This window comes from Eschscholzia californica, unplaced genomic scaffold (assembly GCF_041429995.1).
Source record: "Eschscholzia californica isolate CP2 unplaced genomic scaffold, dmEscCali1.0.p SCAF_6, whole genome shotgun sequence".
Lineage (NCBI taxonomy): Eukaryota > Viridiplantae > Streptophyta > Magnoliopsida > Ranunculales > Papaveraceae > Eschscholzia > Eschscholzia californica.
Genome location: NW_028238483.1, coordinates 26,884,660 through 26,894,955, shown reverse-complemented (window position 1 = coordinate 26,894,955; position 10,296 = coordinate 26,884,660). Strand labels below are relative to the sequence as shown.

General features: G+C 38.8%; 1 pseudogene across 1 annotated transcript; it reads left to right on the top strand.

The window, feature by feature from the left end:
- Positions 1 to 454: 454 nt before the first annotated feature.
- Positions 455 to 4,812, top strand: LOC147533024 (uncharacterized; annotated as a pseudogene). Its single transcript, XR_015228117.1, has 8 exons — positions 455 to 1,248; positions 1,595 to 1,804; positions 1,896 to 2,164; positions 2,249 to 2,510; positions 2,606 to 2,689; positions 2,753 to 3,523; positions 3,710 to 3,936; positions 4,056 to 4,812. The product of XR_015228117.1 is annotated as an uncharacterized LOC147533024 (transcript).
- Positions 4,813 to 10,296: the final 5,484 nt, after the last annotated feature.

Below are 10,296 nucleotides of genomic sequence, written 5' to 3'. Positions count from 1 at the left end.
GTGTCATCTCCACGTCAACATAGCCAGAAGTACTTCTTGAAGCTTTTCCTGTAATACCATTCCGTACTAACTTGTCTTGTTCAAATAGAGTGTTATTGTAAACACCCATGGGAATGATAGCATTCGGAACCCCTCTCTTTCTTGTCCTACACAAATTGGACAACAAATCCCCAAAGTTAGTTTTAACAGAGTAATCAAACTCCTGTTCATAATTCTCCTGGTTAACCGAATTAACATTCGATTGTTGAGGGTCTGAATTAATTCCCAGACCGTAAGAATCAAGTTCCCTGATTCTATTTCTTGGGTTAAACGGAACTTTAAAGTCAATCGCTCTATTCAGGTTTCATGGCCTTTATAACTTTAGTTCGAAGATTAGCCGATATCTTGTTTCAAAAGATCATTAAAGGCTAAAATGGTCAAACAAAACTTGATGGTATGGCCAGGAATACCACAGGAAATACAAAACCTAGGGAGTTTTTCTATTTTAAGAGAGATTGCCATAATTTTGGTGTCCGAAAGTTTCAAATAAACCACTTGTTGAAGTGGTTTGAGTATGTTGAATTCAATCTTCTATTGTTGTTGGAATGAAATTGCCCATCGACCCTGCTAGACGGTTCACCACCGTACTGTTAAGGTGGCTTAGTGGTATCCCATACATTTGGACCCAAAACCAAATCGAATCGAACACATGAATAACCGGCATAACTTCCGGTATACATTGCTGTAGGATAATTAATTCTTCTTGGATTACCCATGGAGCACTATCCATAGCCAAATCTAATTCAGTGGCGGCAGCAAATTTGATCAGAAATACATTGTCTTTGATTTCTGTTAAAGTGAATTTGTTGGCGCCGTGGATAACCGGAGATAATCTTGACATAGCCTGATTAATATCAACTTTCTTTGTGCTTAAAATCCACAAAACTCCGTTCTTTATAACATCCGTATCCCATGGAATGAGATCTTGTCCATCCACTGTGATTGGAATTCGATCATTAGTAGTCAATGCAGCAAATTATTGTAGGAATTGATTACTCGGTTTCGCCGTTAACCGTGTGCACCGCTAGTTTAGGTGTTGAAATCTATAAAATTCTAACTGCTCCGCCCGGCTCTCTCTCTCTCTCCTAAATTAGAGTCTCTGTAGGTCTTATGTTGCAAACCGAAGAAGAAGGGTTGTTAGATGAGGAATCGCTAGAAAAGAAAGACAGAGATGCTATGATTGAGAAAGTCTTAAAGCTTCAAAATGAGGTATATATATATATATATATAGATACATATCACTATTATATCAAATTTTGTTATTTTTTTCTCTGATTCAATTATCTTGACTTTAAATTCAGTAATTTTCAACCGCATTTCATGTTAATTTGAGATATTAGGTGTCATTTTTGTGTAATATTATATCAATCTATCTAATTTTAAGATTTGAGGTTTTCTTTTAGTTTGGGGTTTCTTTTCGTGTAATGGCGAAAATTGTCACTCGTGGATATCAAAATAGTCCCACATGAGAAAATAGTATTCTAGTAACAAAGAATACATAATTACTCTTAAATTCAAGTATATCGGTTTCTTATCTAGCTCGTTTTCTTGGCAGCTTTTCGACTACCAATATGACATGGGGCTTCTTCTAATTGACAAGAAACAATGGACTTCTGAAAATGAAGAAACTAGGCAAGCATTAGCTGAAACTTGTGAAAGCCTAAAACGGGAACAAGCGGCTAACTTAATAGCACTCTCTGAAGTGGAGAGGCGGGATGACAATTTGAGAAAGGCATTCGGGGTTGAGAAGCAATGTGCGGCTGATGTACGATTTCTCTTTCTTTATGTCTCGATACTTTTTATTCTTTGATGTCAGCCATCTTTTTCTTTCCCATGAAGTTCTCACCTTTTGGGAGTTTTTATGGTTGCACCTTGAGAAGGCGTTGGATTAGATGCGCGCGGAATCTGCAGAAATCAAATATGCATCGGATAAGAAAATGGAAGAGGCTCGTGCTTTGGTTGCTAGTGTTGAAGACAAATCGTTGGACGTTGAAGCAAAGCTTCTTGCTGTCAATGCCATGCTTGAGGAAGTGAGTCGAACTGGTTTAGATATAGAGAGGAGATTGGAAGGGGTCGAGGCTCGTGAAAGGGAAATTCGAAGTGAACGTCACGCTTTCAATTCTGAGTATGTCTGGCTTCTATTTGACTATGTTTCTTTGTTCATTCTTAGTTTCTTACTGTAAGTTGAATCATTTTTTCTTCCTCTCAGGCGAGAAATGCATGTTGTTACTTTGTCTAAACATAGAAAAGGATTGCGACAGTGGGAAGAAATGCTCCAACAGAGAGAGGAAAGACGGATGGTGAGCATCAGAATCTGTAACGAGAGAGCGGATGTGAATGACATGACTCTTAAGCAAAAGTTGATGAATCTTGAAGAAGACAAAGGAAATATTGGGATGGATAACTCAACTTCTGAAAATATTGATAAAGATATGAGCATAGGACTCCAATATCTATCTGTGAAACAAGAGGCAAGGTTCCTTCATCTCCATTTGTTGCTTCCACCAGTCATCCATGATCCATTTACGAAAAACCGTCTTCTTTTTTTCTTTCTTTGATTGTGCAGGAGAATGATGCTGTAAGAAAGAAACTAGAACGGAAAGAGAAGGAAACTCTTGCATTGCAAGAAAAACTCAATGCTAGAACAAGTGTGAGTATGTGATTTTTAGCCGTTTATCATTATATATGCTAACACATTTTTTTCCCTTCGCAGATGAAAGTTAAGAAACTCTTTGGTGAGCAAGACATCATTATAGATTCAAGGCAGCTTGAAATGGATCAAAACGAGCCACCCATCGAGGAGAAGTTGAAAAGTAAGGTTGTCGCAGCAGAACAAAAGAAAACAGATAACATATACCAGCAGGAGAAACTCGGTAAATTCGATCGATCATTGGAAAAGAAGTTGGAGAAACCTATGGTGAAAGAGAAAGAATTTCAATCAAATTGGAAATCATTGAGAGAGAGGGAGAAGTGCATCAAGGCAATCAAGAAAAACTTGGAAAAGGAGGAGAAACAATCGAATTCTGATAAAAAAAAAAGATTGCGGATTGTTAGTTCTGAGCTCAACAAAGAAAGGGCGAAGCTTGACGAGAAGCAACTGCAGTTGCATAAAACGATAGAAGATCTTAAATTGGCTGAAGACAGGAGGGGCAAACTTGAGTTCTTGCAATCAGAACTGAAACAGGAGAGAGACAAATGCTTGGTTCAAGGAGAATTAGTTTTTAAGGAACGGGAGGAACTTAAACTTGAGAGAAAAAAGTTTGAGAAGGAATGGGAGTTGTTGGAGGAGAAAAGAGCCGAGGCTGAAAAAGAGCTAAAACAGGTCGGTGAAGAGATCGCAAAACTAGAAAAACTGAAGGACCCCAAACAGGAAACATCGAAAAACGAGAAGCTGGTACATCGAAATTTTGATCAAAGTGAGTTGGAAGCTCTCAAGGTGGAGAAAGAAACATATGAAACACGGTTGGAGCATGATCGATCATTATGAGCGGAAAATGCGCGAATGGAGCACGAGAACATGCTTCGTGATTTTGAACTGCTGAAAAGAGAATATGAGGCTGATATGAAAAATAGGCAGCACGACATGGAGAAACGCCTTAGGGAGGAAGAAAGGGCATTCGAGGAGGAAAAGGAAGAGAATTAAATAACATATATCACTTGCGAAAATTAGTTGGAAAAGAAAAAAGAGGAAATGAAAGAGGAACTGGTTAGGATGAATAAAGAAAAACAGGAAGTTGCTACTAAGAAGAAGAATTTTGAAGACCAGCAACTTGAGATACGAAAGTGCATAGAGAAGCTCGATATCTTAGTCAAGAAGCTCAAGGGTCAAAGACAACAATTTAACTTATTAATCGAAAAGCTGAAAAATTGTGAGACTTGTGGAGAAGTAACGAATGAGTCCGTTCTTTCTTGTCTCCAATTTTTTCAGAAAATAGATAAGGATTTTAGTACTCTTTCTCTGGCAAGGCTGGTCGAAGATTGTGAGATACATAATACAGAAACATCTCCTAATGGAGCTGGTTCAGGATCTGTTCGAGCGAGTGGAAACGTACATTTCTTGGCTTCTCAGATGCATCTCAAAGATTTTCAACTTGTCTCCTCTCAAGAGAAGTGAATTTGTCGTTCCTAAAGGTCTCTCAGAGGAATCTCCTGACTCCTGTCCAAGTTAACATAGAAGCATCAACAGGATTAGGTGCAAATTTGAATGAATCAAAGCCGTCGACTTGGATTGGGAGTGATTCATTTGATATCCAGGGGGTTCAATTAAAGAACGGTGTCTGGTCATTCATACATGAACCAACAGCATCTGTTGACTCATATAGCAATATTTGTACTAAGCCACAAGAACGTCTAGAAGATTCCCCGCTATCAGAATTAAATAGTGGCAGAAGTAAGCCAGGCCCAAAACGAAAGCCTGGAGTCAGAAAAAGACGGTCGGTAAAGGCTTGCGTTAAAGAGTCCAAGAAGGAATGAATAATCGATGAAACTTGGTAAACCAAGGATTTACTAGTGTTACGGAAAAAGGAGCAGCAAGTGGAAGAAAGAGGAGTTTTATTAAGGCCTCTAAACCAACTTTGAGTGAACAAGATGCTTATAATAGTGAAACTCATTCTGATTATGTTACCGAAGGAGGTAGCCGAAAGAGACAGCAAACTGTTGTTCTAGCACTGGAAAGTCTGGGACAAAAACGATACAATCTTAGGAAAAAACCATGAGTTCCCCCTACTTCTGTGTATTTTGAGTTGGTAGTGCTACTATATAATTAGCTACCACGACATGACCCGATATTTTTCTCTAAAGCAAATAGGTATTTTATAAATTCAAAATGTCTTAAATTGTTTTCAGTGTTCGTAAAGCTGCAGGAACCCAACCTTCATCCAACCGGCGGAAAAAAGGAGAAGCGGAAAAAGCTGATGGTGGGATGACTACGAGGGAAGAACCTTCGAAACCTCTGACTGCTGTTGACTCTTTCCCGAGTTTAGCTAGTGAGAGTAATGAGGATAGTGAAATGATGGTAGTAGTCGAGGTGATAGTCAGAGGAGTTAAAAGTCGTCGGCAATGACCAATTGCGACGACCATCACTGAACCGAAGAAAGAATGGTGGTGGAAGTTAAGGGAAACAAAAGGAGAACAAAAAGATCACTCAAAACGTTGTATCCCATGATTTTTTTTTCTCCCCAAAACGATAGCTGTAACCGAATGAATACCCGATGATTTCTCTATTAATTCTTTGGCTTCTAGAAAAACACTTAATTTGGAAGCAAAATAGTAATAAAAATAAGTAATATATTAACAAAGTACTTGACTTTCAAACTATAAGTTCATGAAAATAATGTGTTTATTTTCAAGAATTTGAATGATAAGCGAAATAACGCTTTAGGTTAAAAAAAATAAGTGCTAGATTTATCTACAGTGGTTATATGGCTAATCTAGTCCTAGATTTATCCACAGTGGTCATTGGTTCAAATATATTCAAATTCATTGAAGTTGACACTATAATCACATTTAAACTATAAGATAACCCCTTTAACTAATCAAACCACTCTTCAACCAAAAAAGAAGCTAATAAAACCAAACAAACTTGACTACTATGATCCATAGGCATTTAAACATCAGAGTTCAAAAAATTATGATTCTTATTCAACAGTTGGTAGCCCAAGTGGTTCCAAAGTGTTGACATAAACTTCAGAAAGCCCTGGAAGATCCAGGTTAGAATCCCAGAGAAGGTGGAATCTTTGGTTATTTGAAGTGAGATTATTAGGGTATAAAATAATGTATTTGGGCTTTAGGTCATTACCTGGTTGGGCTATTGGCCTGGTCTTGTTAGAGTTTGAGTGGGCGGTTATCGTGTTTATCATATTTTTGATGTATCAATGTCCAATGTAACGACTAACTTACATCGTAGTCAACTTCCAATAAAAAAAAGTCTGATTCTTATGATGAGTTGGGTTCACATATGAACCAATTCGATGTTTTATGTCTACCCTACACCTACATACACCCCTTTTTAGTTATGATGCACCCCTTTTTAGTTACTTTTTTTTTTGTTGACGCACCCTTTTCAGTTACTTTTTTTTTTTTTGATGAAGGGAAATATCATTAAACCAAAGAGTCAAATACAAGCCAACTAAAATTCAGAAAAGAAAGAGGATACATCATTCCATATTTTCTTATACCCATGAGTACGACCCCATTTAGCTAAAGCGTCGGCATAACCATTACCATTTCTAGACACATAGGTGAAATTAATTCCCGCAAATTTGTCCTTGATGTTCTTGATCTGTAGGATGATATCTTGAGATTGCCATTGAGTTTTTCCTTCCTCACCATTGATAGCTTGGATAATTGACTTGTTATCACTTTCTAGATGCACATATTCGATTTGTAGTTGCCTTGCTCCTAGAAGCCCATATAATATTGCTAAGCATTCACATTCTTCTGCATTCTGTCCTCGTACAGTATCTGCTGCTGCCATAAGAATTTTGGCATCTGCATCACGCATAATGTAACCAATTCCTGCTTGTTCTGAAAGGTTCATAAAAGAGGCATCGACATTAATTTTAATATAAGGTGCCGTAGGAGGTTTCCATGTTTGTATTTCCGTTATTTCCTTACTCTTAGTTGTGATGCCATGAACTGTTTTGAGAGGGGTTGTAGAGCTGTTGTTAATCCTTTCAATCGTTTGAGCTGGGTTCTGTTTATTCGTTGTGAAACAGTTCTCACATCTGGACTTCCACAGTATCCAAAGAATTTTAGCGTACAAATTAATAGTTTCTTTATCAAGGGATTTCCATTGTTGAATCCATTGCATAATGGTCTCAATTAGATCAGTTCTAACATTATAATAAAACCAGACTGCCTTCGCGAAAGTGCAATGCAGCATAACATGATCAATAGTCTCTTCCTCATTGCAGTTAGTACAGGAGTAGTTATTACCAATGAACTTGCCAATCTTATTTCTGACTGGTAAACTATTCGTACAACATTTCCATAGAAATAGTTTAATCCTAGGGATAGTGTTCATATTCCAGATAAAGAACCAATCCATTTGATCATAAGTGTTAAATATTGAATTGTTGCGTAAAAAATTGTACATGGATTTAAGCGTGAAATTACCTGATTTTGTCAGTGTCCAAATGGCTTTATCCTCTTCATTGGGATTGAGATTAATGCTAAGTATTGCCCTGCAAATGTCATCATTGAAAAACATATTAATCACATTTAGATTCCAGTTACCGTTAGTAATAAGTTGAGAAACCCAGTTCAAAGAGCATCCTCTATCATTCGTTATAGGAGGTGGATGGGTAGGTATCCAATAGTCCGTCCATATATTGATTTTCTCTCCTTTGTTGATGTTCCAAAATATCAGACTCTCACTTTGATCATAGAGTTTAGATATAGATTTCCACGGCCACGAATGATGGTTCTTGGGCGGCTTAGGTTTATTCGAGTTGTGAAAATACTTCCCTTTAAGCACTTGGACCCAAATAGCCTTCGGGTTGTTGATAATCCTCCAGTTAAGTTTGTGCAGAAAAGCTTGATTATCAAGAAGAGGAAGACGAAGCCCAAGACCTCCAAATTTGCGAGGTTTGCAGATAGAGTTCCAATTGATCGTGTGAAAAGTTTTGGATTTTCCCCACCAAAAAGTCCTTTGAATGGACTCGATGCTGTTGCTTATGCCTTTAGGAAGAGCAAAGCACTGCATCTGGTATCGGGGAACAGCCGCTACAATGGTAGAGATGACTACCGAGCGGCCAGCTTGAGAGAGGAGATGAGTTTGCCATTTGGCAAGCTTATTTTTGATTTGTGTGACCAGAGAATTGAAAGCTTGTTTTTTGTTACGGTCAATAAAAAGATTGGTGCCCAGGTATTTATCCCCGGTAGACGAAATGTGGACTTTAAGTTCCCTGATAATCATACGCTTAAACTTGGGATGCGAATTTTTCGAAAAGAATATATTCGATTTCGCATAGTTGATCATCTAGCCAGAAGCTTCACTGAATTCCTTTAGAATTTGTTTTAGGTTGTAGATATTTTCCAGTGAGTTTTGCCCAAAAATGATGCAGTCGTCAGCGAAAAGCAGATGTTTTATCGAGAAGTTCGCGTGAGGGATCGGAAAGCCGATGAAGGAGGAGGCACTGTGATTATTCTCAAGAAGCCGACTAAGACCTTCCATGGCGATGGCAAAAAGGAACGGTGAGAGTGGATCTCCCTGCCTAATACCCCTACTAACGTTAAAAGTACAGCCCTGTCTCCCATTGATGAGGACCGCCATGGAGCTGGTAGAAAGGCAGGTCCTAATGAGATTGATCCAAGTGTTAGAAAAACCCATCCTCTGCATGACAGTCTCCAGGTAATTCCATTCAATTCTATCAAAAGCTTTAGACATGTCTAATTTTAGACCGAAGTAGCTTTTGGCTCCTTTGACTTTTTTGAAGGAATGGATAATCTCTTGGCTAATAATGATGTTATCAGTGATTTGTCTGCCAGGAACATAGGCTCCCTGGAAAGGGGATATAATATCGGCCAGAATGGGTTTTAGTCTATTAGCTAGAATTTTGGTAATGATTTTATACGTAGTGTTCAGCAAGCTAATAGGACGATAATCTGCAGGAGATTGGGGAGTTTTAGTTTTGGGTATGAGGCAAATGTGAGTATGGTTGGACTTCTCAGGAAGAATATAGCTCTGGAAGAAAGTGTTAGTCATAATTTGAATATCATCCTTAACCGTGTCCCAGTTAGACTGGTAAAAATACGGAGGAAAACCATCTGGACCTGGAGCCGCTCCCGGCTTAAGAGAGAAAGTGGCCTTCCGAAGTTCCTCGTACTGCGGGGGCGCCGTGAGAGCTTCATTTTGAACTTCCGAAATCTGGGGATAAAAGCACTCCATAAAGTTGGTAGAGAACGCCGAGCCTGCTGTGGTGGAGATCTGCTGAATGTGCTTTGAAAAGATCGCCGCTATCTCCACTTCATCATTCGTCCAAGAGTTGTCTTCCCTCTTAATGGCAAGTATCTTATTCTTGCGAAATCTGGTAGTGGCTTTGGCGTGGAAATATTGCGTATTTCTGTCTCCCAAATTAATATTAGCGATTCTAGACTTTTCCTTCCAAAGACTCTCTTGCTGAAGAAGCAGAGTTTCGATCTGGGCATACGTGTTCTTGAACTCTTCAGCGTTCTTGATTCTCTGAAGATTCTGAGTAAGTTTCTTGATGTTATTATCTAGATGTCCAAAGACCTCTTTATTCCATTTGGAGAGTTTAATAGCCAGAGAATTTAGTTTGGATTGGATTGGGTTAGGGATGTTGATCCAATTGGTGTTAATGAACCCGGCGCATTCCGGGTGAGACATCCAAGTGCGAATGAATTTAAAGGGTTTACGCCCTAGCGCGGACTGGTTTTTGGTTGAGAGAAGAATAGGGTGATGATCAGAACCTAGAGTATCAAGATGATTCACTCTGGATTGTGGGTAACTGGTAAGCCAGGAATAATTAGCAATCGCTCTATCCAAACGTTCTTCAATCAGATTACCTGCAAATTGTCTGTTAGTCCAAGTATAAGGATAACCAATGTACCCTAAATCATGAAGGCCCAGCTGATTAATGAAATCTTTGTGCAACTGAATCGTCGGAAGATGAGCCGGCTGACCACCCGACTTTTCCGACGGGTCTAGGATGCAATTGAGGTCACCTATAACTAACCACGGAGTATTGTCACTAGGGGCTAATTTACTGAGCGTTTCCCATGGTTTCATTTTATGATTCTTATACGGGCTACCATAGAAACCAGTCAGCACAATTTTATTGCCCAAAGTGACCTCAGTAATCTTGGCATGAATCATATTGGTGTCAGCATGAATAATCTCCGTGTCATAGTTGTTATTCCAAAAAAGAGCTAAGCCCCCTGCTTTATTCACAGGGTCGATTACATGTTTATTGAAGATATTATTGCTATTCACCATTTTGTCAATATTAGCATTCATACATTTTGTTTCAGAAAGAAAAATAACATCCGGGTTATGATTGTTGATAATATTAATAAGGTGTTTACGGTTGGCAAAGTTGTTGCAACCACGAACATTCCAGGCCAGCGCCTTTAAATCCATATATGCTGCACCCTACCCGACTATAACTCTACTCCTAAGGAAAACCAATACTCCTAAAGACTGTAACTCGGACCCCGGAGGACCAATACACTTGCTACAACTAGAGTCTAAAGGGAACCCGGGTTGGCCTCCAAAGACGAGTCTTTGGAGCCACA